At 36.9% G+C, this 17316-nt stretch overlaps 1 non-coding gene across 1 annotated transcript; it reads right to left on the minus strand.

Moving 5' to 3' along the window:
* Positions 1 to 13572: 13572 nt before the first annotated feature.
* On the minus strand, positions 13573 to 13645 carry BDB00DRAFT_t76. The gene has a single exon. It is a non-coding gene; the product is annotated as a tRNA-Lys (tRNA).
* Positions 13646 to 17316: the final 3671 nt, after the last annotated feature.

Consider the following 17316-nt stretch of genomic DNA (forward strand, 5'->3'; position numbering starts at 1 on the left):
CCTTTGGAGCCATGTTCTTCTAGATATAATGCAAGATCATGTTTGTACGGTAGCCAACTTTAGGTTTCGTACAATGAACAAGGCAGAAAGAATGAGACTTGCAAGAGTCAATGAATTGAACGCTACATATCTCTTTTGCCATTTAATATAATTTTATTTCATATATCCTATTATACAAACCTTTTTGCACACATCATAGATGAAGAAGCTGCAGCCAAAATTATTGGTCAAGAAGAGAACGTTTACAAAGTACTTTCTTTCACTGACCCGGAAGAAAGTACTACATATGATGTTTCAGTCAATATCGACGAAGATTATTTTGTGTCATGCACTTGTATCGATTACCAGACAAACGGTTCACCATGCAGGCATATGTATTTGGTATGTAAATACATGAAGGACTTGAGCAAGCATTAACCTTTGTTTATAAAAGAGATCAATGGGGTCCTTAGAATCAGTTTGATCCATCTACTATCACCACCATCATCATCATCATCATCATCGTCGTCACAGCAAGAGCAACAGTCAATACAACAACCACAATATAGTATCATGGAAACCAATGAAGCTGCATCCACAGCATCCGAAACTCTTTCTGAAGAAGCTATAGATAGGTAAAATATAAGAACAATTCATCAGATTAATAATTAGGGGTCGCAACTGACCCACAGGTTGAGGACGGGTCAATAGGTCGGGTTGATGCTTTTCTGAGGGGTCTAACTAGTAAGCCTTTATAACTATTTTGTTTTATAATATTATATATTTTTTATAAATTTCTTATAGTCAAAGTAATCCTTTTTAGCCGAAATAATATTTTTTATTAATTTTACTTTTTTTTTAAAAATTGAATTTTTATTTATTATATTGAGTAGTGCTCAAATATATATATAATAAGGAGTTATCTTCGGGGATTGGCTTGGGTCACAAAACTGAGTCACCAGCCAAATTGTGACCTTACACACAATAATCGCATTGTAGAAAAAAATTGAGTACCTGCTAGGTCACCGCTATGAATCATTTATGACACATCTTGCATATGCCTTTGACATGACACACATCCTTAGACTCAACGAGCGTAGCAGTAACAATGCAATAACATGTACATTGACTCATTCTCAATTAGATGAGCATCAGTGTTTTCTTTGCTATCACAAATGATATAAATAAAAGACCGTTTACTATTCTCAAAAATGTTGCCTTTATTTATTTGCAATATATTTCCAACTTTTCAAGCTGTACACTTTTTTCTAACACATCTTTGTCAATTATGTCTCTCAACACCACCGCCAGCTCCTCTACGTATCAGGCCTCGCAAATGGCTATGCGTGAATCTATGAATGAAACGCACCGTGAAGCACTCGAAGCACGCCCAGCCAACACAAAGAAAACCTATGTCAACAATCAAACGGAATACCGTCAATGGTGCGATAGAATGATGCCACATTTGCCTACAGAAACTCGTTATATTGTTTATGGCGACAAGCTCCATTTGTTTCTCAAAGAAGAGGTATGTACAATAATTATGAAATGTGCGACTTCAAATTCATAGTTTTGCTGTACTGCTTCTTAGCTTATACAATCTCAATTAACAGGTCATGAACCGTGATGCTCGTCGCAAGGGCAAAGGATCGACCCAGCTCAAGAAAATCAAAGCTTCCACTTTCATGAGCTACGTTGCTGCCATCGTCGATTTATATCAGCAACAAGTTCGTTCGTTTACCAATAGTCATCCTCATCCACGTAGCGCTGTCAAGGAACTTATCGACCTCGTCCAAATCCGCGAAGAAAGCCAACGACGTGAAAATTACGACGAACATGCACTTGGAACATTGATCGATGGATATACGACCACCGATCAGATTGCCGACGTTGTCGATTACTACATGGCCAAGAACGAAGGGTCTCACTTGCGCAATGCTCTCGCATTTTTGCTTTCTCACTATTGTTTGTTGCGAAGCGAGTCGGCACGGAAGGCTACCTTACCCGATATGCACAGTGTCGAATTGGAGCGTGAAGGCCCGTCCGAATGCCATTCCCTCATGATGATTATCAAGCAAGGAAAGACAAACAAGCACGGTCGTCTGGAACTTGTCGCCTGCATCCGGAACACTCGCGTCGAGATATGCCCCTTCATGGCTCTTTCTTTTTATTTTTTCTGGCGTTGGCATGTCGAAAACGAGCCATTCCCCGTCTTCACTCATAACCAAGATTGGTATGATATCCGCTTGCTCAAGAGCACCTCTCCTTCCGCCACCAACACCACCGAAGTCTCATATCAGCAGCAACTTCGAGCAATCGACGAGGCGTTTGCCAAATGTAACATTGTCTCCTCCAAGAAGACACATGCCGCCCGTGGATCCTCATGTAAGATGGCAGATTTGGATGGTGCCGACGAGGCGCAGATAAGAAGATTAGGCAGATGGAACAACACTACGATGAATGGTGCTTACTTGACAAGTCTTCCTCGTGAAGTCATGCGTGTCTTGGCCGGCTTTCCTACTCAACAGGGTCACTTCTTTCTGCCTCGTGCTGCCGTTGACCCTCCTCAAGAATTATGCAAAAAGATTTTTCCTCGTGTCGAATACTGGCTGGAAACAATTCGACCTGATCAAGTGGCTGCCGCCGGGTTTCTGCGTCTCTTAGGTGTTCTGCGCGTTACGTTTCTTCAAGGCGCTGTGCTTATGCAAGAAAAGTATCCGCATCATCCAATTTTTCTCAATCATATATTCAGAGAGCCGCTATACATCTAGTTCAAAGAGTAAGTATTGATTTTAAAAAATGCACAAGATGATCATCAATATGGTACTTATTGTTGTTACTATTTTGACTATTAGAGATCTTCAACGATCCATCCAAGAAGATGCCACCCCTCAAGATCTGCTCTTGCAACGTGCCGTACCTCACCTTGAGCAACGCATGAGCACGATGAACAATGAAATGGGTTCGCGGTTAGATGCAATGCAAATGCAGATGGAAAATATGACGAAGAACCTTTCTGACCTCGTATCCGGCCGTGCGACGGTAAACCTAAGCATCAATTGGCCATCATCATCATCATCAGCAGCAGCAGCAGCACCAATGCCAACACAGCAGCACCATCCAGAGCAGCAGCCAACAACAGCAACAGTTACATCCATCCCGAGTTCAGCACCTTCCGAATCATTGGGTCTTGATGCAACGAGTGAGCCACCGTTTTACATGATGAGCCGGGGAATCAAGACTGTCACTGACCTTTGGGCAGAGTGGTCGGTTGGGCTTGCTGGAGGCTATGCAGTGAAAACACTGGAACAACGTTGGGGTGCAAAATGGAGAAACGGCGATCGCAAGTTCTTCAGTCGCAGAATCAAGATCATTAAGGAGGTCGAGCGATTTGCCTCTGCCAAAGGGATTTCGGAAACGACAGCAGCAGCAATGGGCGAAGAAAGGCGCAATGCTCTTGGACTTAGCTTAAACGAGCTTAACAAACAGGCGACAACGATTTTCCAAAATATTTAGGTGTTTACATAGCTCTTTTCTCCCTTTGCTACTTGTTCAGCAGACCCACTTAAACTATTTACTTGAAATAAATGAAACATATTTTGTTTGAAGAAGATAAGAAGCGTCGCTTATTGTAAAATATCTTTCCGTCATATGTTTTAGATTTACTGTTGTAATGGCGAAATCGCAAGTATAATATAGATGAATTTGAATGGAACACATGACAATGACAGGTAGTAGCATAGCAACGGTGTCAGAAACAAAAGGACAGAGAGTAATATTATTATTTTGTGACCCGCACGGCAATAACTCCAGTTATTTCTCATGCAGATGGCAGAAAACAAGTGTTATTTCTTGCGGGTCCCAAATTTTGCGGGTGACCTGCTGTGACATGTCGGGACATTGAGGTTGTATAATTATTATTATCAAAATTTGACATTATTCTAAGGTTATTAGATTTCCCAGATTGCTCTACTAGAGATGAATATTCAATATCTATAAATTTTGTTATAAATAACAAATTTATGATATTTCATTATTCTGTCAAGCTAAGCATCGATCCAGTTGGTCTCGCTTAGAGGAGGGTATGCTCATTACCATTCCGCCACTTTAAGAAATTCTTGTATTTATAAAAATCACAAAAATTTTTAAAGTTTACAAATTTTATTAAAGATCACAAAATTAAAAAACCATATTTATAAATATAGTTTTTAATTTTTAAACTTATCATATTAAAAAATTTCACAATTTTTTAACTAACAATAATTTCGCTAAAATTATAAAACTAAGGTTTAACACCCAGAGTTAAAAGATCGAACAAAACAATGAACACTACCAATTTCAAGAACAATTACAATCAGAGGTTTATAAGTTGGTAGAAAACAAATGGATGTTTTTAAATACAGAATGGCCATATATACAAAATAAATTTAATCACAGAACAGAAATGAAAAAAACTAAAAATAATAAAATTGATATTATAAAAGATATTCTTTTAAAACAGTTGGGTTACATTCCTGTATTTTACTTTTTAAATGTTCTATATGGAAATAGAGAATATCCTGGTCCTTATAAAGAAGTTGAAAAGGGTTTAATTTTATTATACCATATTGTATCAGGTAAATCTGGAAATGATATGCATGAATTTATACCATATTCTACTTTTTATGATATATATAAACGTTTTTGGATTACTAATTATAATAATATTAATGAAGTTGTAAAAAAAGATTTAGATGAACTATTTTCAAATATCAAAATTCGTATTTTAGCAGTAAAAGTTAATAGTCCACAAGGATTTAAAAATGTTACATTATTTCTTGATGGACATGATTCAAAAATTAAATATTATAATCCATCTGAATTATCCAAAACATTATATTCATATAAATTAAAAGGAAAAGGAATTAGAATACAAATTATGTCAGATATGAATAATATGATCATATATGTATCAGATAGTGAAAAATGTGCTATAGGAAATGATGGTACAATGTTTTTGAATATAAAGCTCTATAAAAATAAGATATCAGAAGCAGATTGTATTAGTTTTGATGGAGGATATGATTTATTTGTAGAAAAATTTATTGATCATGCTGATAATTATAGTAATAGTAATACATTTAATAATAGAAATTTTATGTATCCTATACAAAAAGAGCAAAATATAAATAGAAGTGTAACAGAATTAGATTATAATAAGAAATTTGGGTCATTTAGATCAGGAATAGAAAATCATTTTTCAGTTTTAGCATCTAAATTTGATCGTTTTAATAATAATAGAGCAGCAATTCAAATATCTGATATAAAATATTATAATTTACAATTAAGAGTATGTTGTATATTAAAAAATATATGGAAAATGGTAAATGATTATTAGATAGAAGTTCAACCACATCATATGTTATGGTATAATGATGGTTTTGAATTTCCAACTAAAGAAACAAAATTAAATTATATTATTAAGAATAAACAGTTAATTGATACTGAATATAATGAAATGTTAGATATACAAGAAAAATTTTTAAATATCAATATAGAAGATATAAATATGACATATGAAGAAGATGAAGTTATAAATAGAGAAGAAACCATAACCAAAAAAAGAAAAAAAAATAAAGACAAAAATAAAGACAAAGAAAAAGCAAATGAAGAAAATGTATATGAAGTAGAAAAAATAATAGATCATGTGATAGATGAGAGAGGAAAGTTTGTATTTTATGTTAAATGGTTAGGTTATAATGATGAAGATTATACATGGATTAAAGAAAGTAATTTTAATACCAAAACTATTGTAACTGATTAAAAAAATTTGAATAATTTATAAATATAAAAAAAAGAAATCAAAAAAGGTAATAATGGATCCTAATAACTTTGCTTTTAATATAGATTATGATTTTGATTTTTATAAACTTAATACTTATGATGAAATTTTAAAATATATTGGTAGTAATTTATTAGCAAGATATATTGAAAATAAAAATAATAAGATTGAAAATTTTAAATGATATTATATATATAGAAGAAACTGGTATGAGAAATCATTGTGATTTTTATTATATTAATGTTAATATTTCTCTACCAACTTATTATATAAAATTAACTGATAATTTAATAATGAAAATCAAATATTTAAAATTCCTGATATAATTGCTTTTTCAAAAATTATTCAAACTATTTTATATGTAAATTAAGACTATAAAGATTATGCATATTATGTCTTATTTAGAAATAACCAAATATATTGTACTAATAAAGCTCCATTTATTTATAGAGATGAAATAGTCAATAATTTAATTTTTTTATCAAAATAATGTTATTTTAGTCAACTGCTATAGTGACTATTTCCTTATTAAATAATATTAATAATATATATATTTGATTAATAAAAATTATAGATTAAAAAAATTATAATGGTTCAAATTAGCCACCTGACCCACGGGTCGACCCGTCCAACCCTTGACCCAACCTGTTGACCCGTGGTGACCCGTGTATACATATAATATGTATGAGGTACTTATATTTAAGTAGTCAATCTTCTTATTGGGAAACATAATTAGTTGTCAATATGTCTACTATAGAACTATAGCATAAAACGTACTTAATTCTTTTTATTGTGGGATTATACTTTATATTCAACAATATGGGATAAGTAAGCTATAAGCAATATATATGATAGGAGTAAAAAAGTAGCAATAGTGCAATAAGAATATACAATAGAGGGTGGCAGTAAGAGACGCGATTTAACAAAAGACAGAAAAGGAATTGAGGAAAGGAAATCGAAGGAAGAAGAAAGAAGTGAAAAGAAAAGGGAAAAGGGAAAAGGATAAGGGGCATATAGGGAAGTCGATTTTCAACCACACTTTAAATATTATGCTTTCTTTAAAGCATATGAGCCCAAGCGATTTCTTTTGTGATGGCACAGAACCCTTTACCTTTAAGAATAATCACTCAAAACGTAGATGTTGCTAGGGATCCGCATGGTTCGGTTCGGTTCGGTTCTTGAAGGGAACCGAACCGAATCGTCTAAAGCAAGAACCGAACCGACTAGAACCGACTAGAACCGACTAGAACCGACTAGAACCGACGAGAACCGTAGAACCGAAGAATCGAACCGAAGAGCCAAACCTATCATGTATATAAAAAAGGCAAGATTCGGTATCTTTAAATGAAAGCTAATGTGTGTGTTCAAATGTCGCGGTATACTTGAATACTGCAGTAAAAAAGAATAGTTTATTATTGTATATTGAACAGCGATCTCAAAATGAATAAGAGGAACAGAATGTAAACATTCTTATACGATGTGGGTCATTGCATGGTTAAAAGATTGAAGCACAGTTTTTACAAAAAAAAAAGTGGAGCTTATAGTACTTACTTAGAGCGACTTAGTATTACTAGTACAGGATTTTGAATCCAATCCCGGACACGGGCTCAAAACTTTTCGCGAACGGGATTTTTTTTTTCGCCCATGGGATTTTTTCTTTTGGTTTACGGGATTTACTATTTCGTTCGCGGGCTTTCTTTTTCGCCAATGAGATTTTCCATTTGGCCAACGGCGTTTTGACTTGGCCAACAGCATTTTATTTCGCTAATGGCCCCTTTTTTCGCTAACGGCATTTTCACTTAGTCAACGGCCCTCTTTTTCGCTAACGACATTACTAATTTGCTTACAGCAGTTTATTTTGCCAACGGCATTATCATTTGCACAATGGCCCCTCATTTGGTTCACAAGACTATTGTTTCGCTTACAGTTTTCTTTTATTTAGTTAAGGCATATTCAACATCTTCGTTTAAGCTTTTGATTCCAAATACAACATACGTTTTTACTTATATCCGTACCAAATACGTTCAATAAACATAGACAACAGAATGGGTTGAAATGCCTATTTCTAGCTTTCTTTTCGAGCCAACTCTTTTAATGATCGCTCACTGGCTAACACTGTCAGTCTTAGAATCTTGCTCTTCCGTTTTTGTACTACTGTAGTTAAATGTAAATGGCAATAGCAGGCTTCATTTCTGTCAAACGCCAAAAGCTATAAACTCGAAACTGAAATTATACGCTGTAAAAAAGCATCTTTGCTTGAATTAAGTAGAAGATGCAGAATGCAGTGACTAATAATTGAAATGCTGCTAGCCAAACGACAGTACCATGGGCGAAACATTAATCCTGTGAACCAAATGAGGGCCGTTGTCCAAGTGACAATGCCGTTGGCGAAATAAACTGCTGCAAGCAAATTAGTAATGCCGTTAGCGAAAAAGAGGGCCGTTGACCAAGTGAAAATGCCGTTAGCGAAAAAAGGGGCCATTAGCGAAATAAAATGCTGTTGGCCAAGTCGAAACGCCGTTGGCCAAATGGAGAATCTCATTGGCGAAAAAGAAAGCCCGCAAACGAAATAGTAAATCCCGTAAACCAAAAGAAAAAATCCTATGAGCGAAAAAAAAAAATCCCGTTCGCGAAAAGTTTTGAGCCCATATCCGGGATTGGATTCAAAATCCTGTACAATATGTTATCGTAACATTGGAGGAATTGAACCACAACCGGCAGTACATACAGCTGCTGTGTCTCTACGTGTGTATAGTGTATAGTGTCTCATAAAAGGCAAAGGGTGAATGGGTAAAATAATTCTGTTATGAGCCCCAGAATGCGCAATCTCAAACAGAATGCACAAACTTGATAAAACTGATCGAGAAGCCATGATAAATCTAGTAAAGTAGTACGTCATGGAGAAAAATGCATTGTGGGTAGCAAAGTAGAGGAACAAGTAATGATGTGCGTCATGGGCGGAGAAAGCAAGCTGCCGTCAGAAGAATACACTACTTCGTGGTCTTTTCGAAATAACATTGTTCGTAACTTCCATTATAGCCTACTTTATACTAATTACCAAAATCACTGATTGCAATCTTCTGCCTCTCGGTTCTTCGGTTCTAAGTATACAGAACCAGTTCGGTTCCGGTTTGGTCCTTGGTAGGAACCGAACCATATTTTCTCGGTTTCGGTTCGGTTCGGTTCTGGTTCTACGGTTCTGATACGGATCCCTAGATGTTGCTAGCACTGCTAGGAGTTTGCGTGCCATCATCTTAGAGAGCTATATATATATGGAGTTTTGCACTTCCAGCGCTCAAGTTCAGGCTGATCGACACTTCCTTCATCACTACATTGAAATCAGTCTTGACACGTCAACCCGAGTTTTGACCCGTCGGGTTGAACGGGTCGGGTCGGGTCAGTGTTTTCTTAACCCACAGGTCAATGGGTTAGACCCTTGCCCCAACCCGACCCGTCCAATTGCGACCCCTATTAAAGATATAGGGTTCTGTGCCATCACAAAAGAAATCACTTGGGCTCACATGCTTTAAAGAAAGCATAATATTTAAAGTGTGGTTGAAAATCGACTTCCCTATATGCCCCTTATCCTTTTCCCTTTTCCCTTTTCTTTTCACTTCTTCCTTGTTCCTTCATTTTTCTTTTCTCAATTCCTTTTCAGTCTTTTGTCAAATCTCGTCTCTTACTGCCACCCTCTATTGTCCGCTCTCATTGTACTATTACTGCTTCTTTACTCCTTTTACATATATTGCTTATAGCTTACTTATCCTCTACTCTTGAATATAAAATATAATCCCACAATAAAAAGAATATAAGTACATTTTATGTTACAGTTATATAGCAGATATATTGACAACTACATCTTTAATATAATGATGCTTCCCAATAAGAAGACTGACTACTAAGTACCTCATACATATTATATGTATACATGGGTCACAATGGGTCAACGGGTCAGGTCAAGGGTTAGAGAGGTTGACCTATGGGTCAGAAAAGCATCAACCCAGCCCATTGACCTGTCCTCAACGCACGGGTCGGTTTTGACCTATGGGTCAGATTGCGGCACCTATATATGTTTGATAGTCTTCTTCAAGTAATAAGCAAAAACCAGCTCATTTAAATATCTTGTTTCCTATCTCATCCTCCGCTTGTCATATCATGTTTTGACATTACTAAGACCACTTAGCACGCTCTTATCTCATCACTTATTATTTAGCCATTATCTGAAAATATGGAACAGTATAAAGAGCTGGATTATCTCATGGTTTTCTCTATATTATTGTATTCCGGTAATTCCTTTCAGTACTCCTCTGTCAGTAGCAAGCATGAATGGTTTAATAGAAGTTGTTCTAAAGTATATAATCTTTTGCCTATTTCTTTATGCTCAAATCACTTCTATGTTTGCTTACCGTTTCATTTCGATTATATAAACACATTTCTCTACTAGAATTGCAACAACTTTTGAGATCCAAATGCACTTGCTTCCCCCTTATCTGCACATTAATATCCATATATCTGATGCAATCTGATCTGTAAATAATGCTATAATTAATTAATTAACTTTAGTACGATTGCTCAAGGTATTTATACCTTTTGATCAACTTTTAAGAACCAATAAACTGGTCCCTCCGCTTCACTGCGTGTCAGCATCTGTCCTCCAGGGACCAGTTTACTAGGGCTCTGCCCCAGACCCCAGGTGGGGGGCAAAGCCCCACTACCACCCCCCTTTTGACCTTCAAACAATGCTGAAAATTTGTTCTGCTTGACAGGAATGAAAATGGTGATTTTCATTATTTTGGTCTTAAAGTAAATGTCGTCACTGCTTTAAAAATGCCTAAAGGCAATACCTCATTCAGATTTAGAATAGCTTATTACTGTGTCAGTTACTCGAGTTCATGCAATCCGAACTCCCAGAGGATTCATGTCCAATATACCAGGAAATCCTCGCAACTGAACAGATCGTATTCATTTTTTCGCAAACTTTACAGGTCAGAATTTTAGAGGTGGAAATTTTGGGACATCATCAAAGGTGTGATTGTTGTACTCTAAACCAAGGCCGTTGTGTTCGCTCTATCATGCTTACTAAGATTGTGATTGTTGCACCCTAAACAAAGCTCGCTTTGCTCAATCTACTTACTTACTAAGGCAAAGATCCAAAGCCCTATTATTTGTTACGATCTAGAGATGCTTTTACTAATATAACATTGATTATTATATTTGTGGGACGTTCCCTCCCACAGATCCTTCTGTTGGGACGTTCCTCCCCACCCACCCCCCTCTAAGCCTGAAACCTTAGTGAAGGTGAGGCAGTGACAACAGAAGTTGGTGGACGAATTGTTGATGATAGGTGCAGATGATAGTGGTGAGGTAGTAGCTATAGCAAGGGTAGGAGGATGATGATTATCAGTAATCTTCAGCGAAAATTGCATTATCACCAAAAACTAATAAGTAGACAGTACTACAGTTGATAGGGTTAAGTGGGCATTCTCTATAATTACGCCTACGATGGGTGCTCAAGCCACAGATGTAAACTGTAGGCGCAGTAGGGTCCATAGAAACAAACGGATGATTCAGAAGATAGTTCACAGATGTAAAATACAAATGTTTTAATCATTTTTTTCTTATATATTTTCACTTCATTATATAATTTATCATTAACAAACAACTTTCTAATTTTTATTAATTTGTTAATCATATAAACTTTGTTTTTATATTTATTTAAATCATTTTTTAACACTGAAAAGTCTTTTTTAACTTTCTTATGTTTATGCTTTCTAATATTATCAATAATTTTAATTATTACATTTATATTATAATATTTTATTTTATTTTTAAAGTCTTCTATTTTAGCATTATATTTTTGTTTCAATATAAATAAAAAAACATTTTTCCTCATATTTTTATCCTCATAAAAAATATAACAATAATAGTAATTTAATTTTAAAATATAATTATCTGTTTGTATATTAATATTCATTTTATTGAAACAATTATACAGATATTTATTTTTAATGTTACATTTATTACTTTTTTTAAAATATTTTAGATTAGAAATCTCTTTTTGATAAATAATAAGAATTATTTTTATATTTTGTATAAATAACACATTTTTCATTATACTTTTAATATTGTTTATAATATATTTTTTATTGTATATCTGAAATTCAATTTTTAAATGTTTTTTATGTATTTTTGAAATCTGTGAATTATCTTGGGATAACTCCGAAACAAACTATAGCAAACTGTAGGCGCAGTAGGGTCTACAGAAACAAACTATAGCAAACTGCTGCAGCAGTAATATTCAAATACACATAGTTAAAACATATGTTGACTATTCACGGCGAATACTGCGAGAATGCATTAGACATGGCCAATTGCGATCTGAGCCACAGTGACAGACATGATCTATTGATTGCTTTGTAGAGAAATGTACAGAAAAAAAATAACTATTAAACTTGAAGCTCATTTAGAGCAGTCTATCAGAATCCCGGCTAATGGTGAAAGATGCTCAACGATTTTCACAAAAAAACCTCAAATGACATTGATGGCAGATGAAATCAAGTAGTGCACCTCTTGGGAACTCATACTGAGAAATGCAGTATAGTAATGGTCTAGGAAGACGGCACAAAGTTGAAGTTTACCAAGTCTCTCAGGAACATGTAATGTTAAAAAAAGCATGGCCGTTACAAAGTGAGATTTCCAAAAAAGGATAGTGCGGTGATTAAAAGCTAACTACCTCCCTATTTTAAAGTAGTAGATAAAATATTACAATAACAATACAGTTAATATGATTACAAATCTGATGAAGGTTGATGAATAATCATAGGAGGAGTTGAAGGGATTGGTACTATATTGTATTTGAAGAAGTGTTATTATGATTAGTGTAGTAACTTCTTGTAAGCACTAAGGATAAAAAAGGTACATAGCTAATGCACGCTATTAGACCATAGATCTCATTGGTTCATGCTTGAGGCTGAGAAATATGCTTCAACATAGAAATCAAAAATTACAATGAGGATGTTGAGTCCTTTTGGCAGATAAGTACTGTAGCCAATAAAAAGAGAGATCACAAAAGAGTAAGAGTAGAATAAAGTTAACTTGAAAGATGATGTTTATTACTTAATGATGAAGGGGATATTTATATGTTTTCTACTATTACTAGATATGCTATGATGGCTATGTATTGTTATGGGAGACTAATACGTGTTTAAGCAATGGACAACTACGTGTTCAAATGATGGACAGGTGTCACAAAAGTGTCGTAGCAAGATTTGACGGTGACACACCGTTTCCTTTTTGGATTTTTCCCGCTCCCTTTTTGACGTATTTCATAGCCATTTCTTCTACCTGTTTCTGTTCCTTCATATTGTAACTCAATCATCCCTTCGCCGTTATTCTATAGCTACTTCTTCCTAATTCTTCCATTCACTCGCTAGAGCTCAATCCACTGTCCAACATTAGCTACAGCTATTCTTTCTATCTTCTTCTGTCGCGCAGCCGACCTTATATACATTATCCACTATATCTTGCATTCATCGTAGTATTCATTATTTTCGTATTACCTTGGACAAAACATATAAATACCCTTCCTCAGTATATACAATAAAGGATCATCTTTCAAGTCAGCTCTTATTCTTCTTTATTCTTTTGTTATCTCTCTTCTATTGGCTACGGTATTGATCCGCCAAAAAGACTTCGACAAAAGGAAAAAGGAAAGACCTGCCAAATCTGGCTACAATAAGGATTTGATAAAAAAATGTTTTTCAGTATTTAGAAGCCCAACGGGGGGATCGAACCCCCAACCTTGAGATTAAGAGTCTCACGCTCTGCCAATTGAGCTAGCCGGGCGAGACATCTGTCGAGCATCGCGCGCGGCAAAAAGCACCTCTTTTTATACTTTTTTTTCAACCCACTCCCCCAAAGGTCGTGTGTTCGAATCCCACCCCAACACTTACCTTTTCCGTCTGCCCAACCACGCTGTCATACAAAATTAATCAACCCGAAATTACCAACGTGCTTGCACAAAGCAAATTAAACACAACACACACCGCCATCACCAACACACGTACCTTAACCCGCATTCCCGTTATCGCACCAATGAGCGGCGTCTGCACTAGCCTTCGTTGTTCTGAACGTGTGAACAAAACCAATAATACTTCCCGTTCACCAAGCCCACATGCTAGCGGCATCACCCGACAGGACACAACAACATCGACAACAACACCGCATACCGCCAAAAATAGCCGCCTCGCAAAATGGGGCATATACGCGGTCTATAAGCAGCACCAACAGCAGCAACACGAGCAGCAACAACAGCAAATCCAGCAACAATAGGATGATGATTGGGCTGACTAGGCATCAGACCACTCAATGGTATCATCCTTGTCAATCGCCTCAGTTGCCTCAGCAGCAGCAGTATCATGCCAGCAACCTTCGTTCTTGGCTCGTCTCGAAGAAATGGAGACCCGCATCACCACGAACGAAAGAAGAATGCACAACACTGAGGAGCAATTAAAGCAAATGGATGCTTTAATTGCTGAGAATCAACAGCTCCGCTCGCAACTCGAAGAGGCTAACGCCTATATCGCTAACCTTGAGGATGCTATGCAACGTGCAACAACAGCAGAAGCACCAACCATAACACCTACAGATCATCCTGTCGAAGGCATAGAAGTTGACCCAACTGGGGCACGCGAATCACGTTAGGCACTAACGGATGCAGAATACGAACGACGCAAACAAGAGCGAGTAGTAGTAACGAAGCGTCTTGAAGAACAACGAGCCCGTCGTCTTGAGCAACAGTTCAAGAAAATCGAACGCCAGCAGCAGCAGCAGCACCAACAACCAGCACAGCAACAGCAACAACAAAATTCGACTGCAAAAACGGCCAAGTCGTCGTACGCCAAAGTCGCTGCAAAACACGTTGCCCCAAAGCAAAAGAAGGTGGTACCCCCCTCCTCTAAACAAATCGAGCACGCACAACGACTGTTTCAACCTGCGTGTGATAAAACCGGCTACGTCGTCGTGTATTTGCCCACGCCACGACGGGTCATGCACCGCGAAGTCCGTCATTCGTTGAAACTGTTGCAGATCGACCAAGAACGTGTGATAGACGTACACTTCCCAGCACATGAAGTGGTGGGTCTGTTGATCCATGCGTCGTACGAATCCGAGCTCCGAGAAAAGTTGAAGCAGCAGAAAACGATACCTAAAGACGAATTCAATCCAGCAGCAGCATCAACAATCGGCGACCCCTCCGTCATTGAGGGTAAACCAGAAAACGAACGTGGTGCACTCGCCAAAGAGCTGTACCAAAAACGGATGCTGGCACTATGTGTTCGTATGCCCAAGAAGCATCTTGCAGTCGCCATCATGCGCCACTTCACATCACTGCCCGAAGATGACCACCACCACATTGATGTTGCATATTGGACACAATTCCAGCAGCAATGTCCAAACCAGCATCTCGTCGTCGTCGTCAATCGATTTCGTCAGTTGATGAAGCTCGCAATCTGTTGACACCCAAGAGTGTCAACAATAACGATGAGGCGGACACTATGGATCAAGATTAATGATAAACCAGCTGTGCATTGGTTTATTAAACACGTCTGGTGTCAACCGATCGCCTGACGAAATTGTTGATTTTTGCATCCAAAAAGACCTTGACATAGTCTTTCTTACCGAAACTTTCTTGATCCGCGGGCGGTTCACTACTGACTGGCTTCAGTACCATACCTATGCAACAACACATGAACGAAGCAACAATGGATTTGGTGGCGTATCGCTGTTAGTAAGGCCTGACCTCAACATACATTTCCATCAACTCCCCCACCACAACGACAACACTCTCTCACTCCGACTCGGCATATACACCATCCATACCTTGTACTTACCACCAACACTTCCACACACCGCAGTCACTGAACGGCTGGACCATCTCAGCATCGACAACAACACAATCATCCTTGGTGACCTTAATGCACGCATGAGCACTATAGGCGATACTCAAAACAACGCGCGCACCAACAATGGTTTCTCATCCTGGCTTTTGGACAATGGTCTCCACGTGTGGAACCAGTCTTTGGCGTATGGGCAACTGACTTTCCGAAACCACCAAGGCACCAGTATCATCGACCTCTTCATATCTCGTGCACAGGCCGTCAACAATCCACATATGGAGATATACGATAATGTCTCATTAAACACACCGCACCACTTTTGTGTGCTTGAATTCGCCCCGCACACCGCCATCCCTCGCTTACCTGAACCTAATGCAGCACGTCAACACTGGAAACTCCAACGATTTGAGGATCCGGATGTTGTTCGATTGTATGTCGAAGAATTTCGCTAGTTAATCCGATCGACTACGAGACCGCCTCTCAAATCGACTTGTAAGTGAAGACACCGTCATCCCTGTCGCCGAGATAGAACAGGCTGGCACTGATCTACTCGCGTTGATATATGAAGCACTTGATGCTAGTGTCACACGAGGCAAGATGTGGCCAAAGCACTGGCGATGGTTTTGGACCAAAGAGTTACAAGAACGCGTAGACCATCGAGAGGATATGTACCGTCGTTGGCGCCAAGCACCGAACAACATCGTCGTGAAAGCCCAAAGGTGGACCGAGTTCCAAGCAGCCCACAAAGCCTTCAACTCCATGTTGTAAAGCACTCGTCGCCGTCACTGGAAGCAATTTTGTACCCGGATCAGCGAAGCACCAGTTGCCGAGATGAATAGTGCTATCAAGCATATACGTGGCAATCAACAGACCAGCTAGGGGATAAATCGACATCACTTGGATTTTGGATAATTAACCATTGTTTATAATATGAAAATATTTAAAAATTAAAAAAATTGAATATACTATTTATATAAAATGGATATTGATAATGGTGTTAATATAGAATTAAAAAATAAATTAAAAGACGAAATTGAGAAATTAGTATTAAATAAATGGAAATTTTTAGATGAACCTTGGCCTGATATTAGAAATAGATATGCTGCCAACATTCTAAATTACATATTTCTAAAAAAAGAAAAACACAAATATTACCATTAAAATTCAATAAAAATTATAAAGTTGTAAATAGCAAAAAAAAAAGATGATATTAAGAAGGTCATTAAGAAGGTGAGTAAAAAAAAGAGTAAATAAGTTTTACATATGTAATGCTGGAAATATGAACTTAGGAAACATTATAGAATAGTTACTTAGCTAGATTACTAAAAAAATAGAGCAAAATAATCTCTTTTGAATATGTAAGAGAGAGTATCTCGTTTTTTATTTGGCCTGATTTATATAAATTGTAATAAATAATAATCTTTTTAAAAAACTTAAAACAATATTATAACATAGTGATAATATAAATAAAGGAGATCTTCTAACTAAAATTAAACACCTCCTTCTCTTCTTCTCCCTTCCAGTCTTTAAAATCTTTGATTTTAAATCCAAAAAACGAAGTTTTTTCATGAGTGAAGCTCATCCTTCTTTATTATTAAATATAAAAAAATACCCACTGGT

The sequence above is a fragment of the Zychaea mexicana genome (genome assembly GCF_025766255.1).
Source record: "Zychaea mexicana strain RSA 1403 chromosome Unknown BDB00scaffold_59, whole genome shotgun sequence".
NCBI classification, from domain to species: domain Eukaryota; kingdom Fungi; phylum Mucoromycota; class Mucoromycetes; order Mucorales; family Lichtheimiaceae; genus Zychaea; species Zychaea mexicana.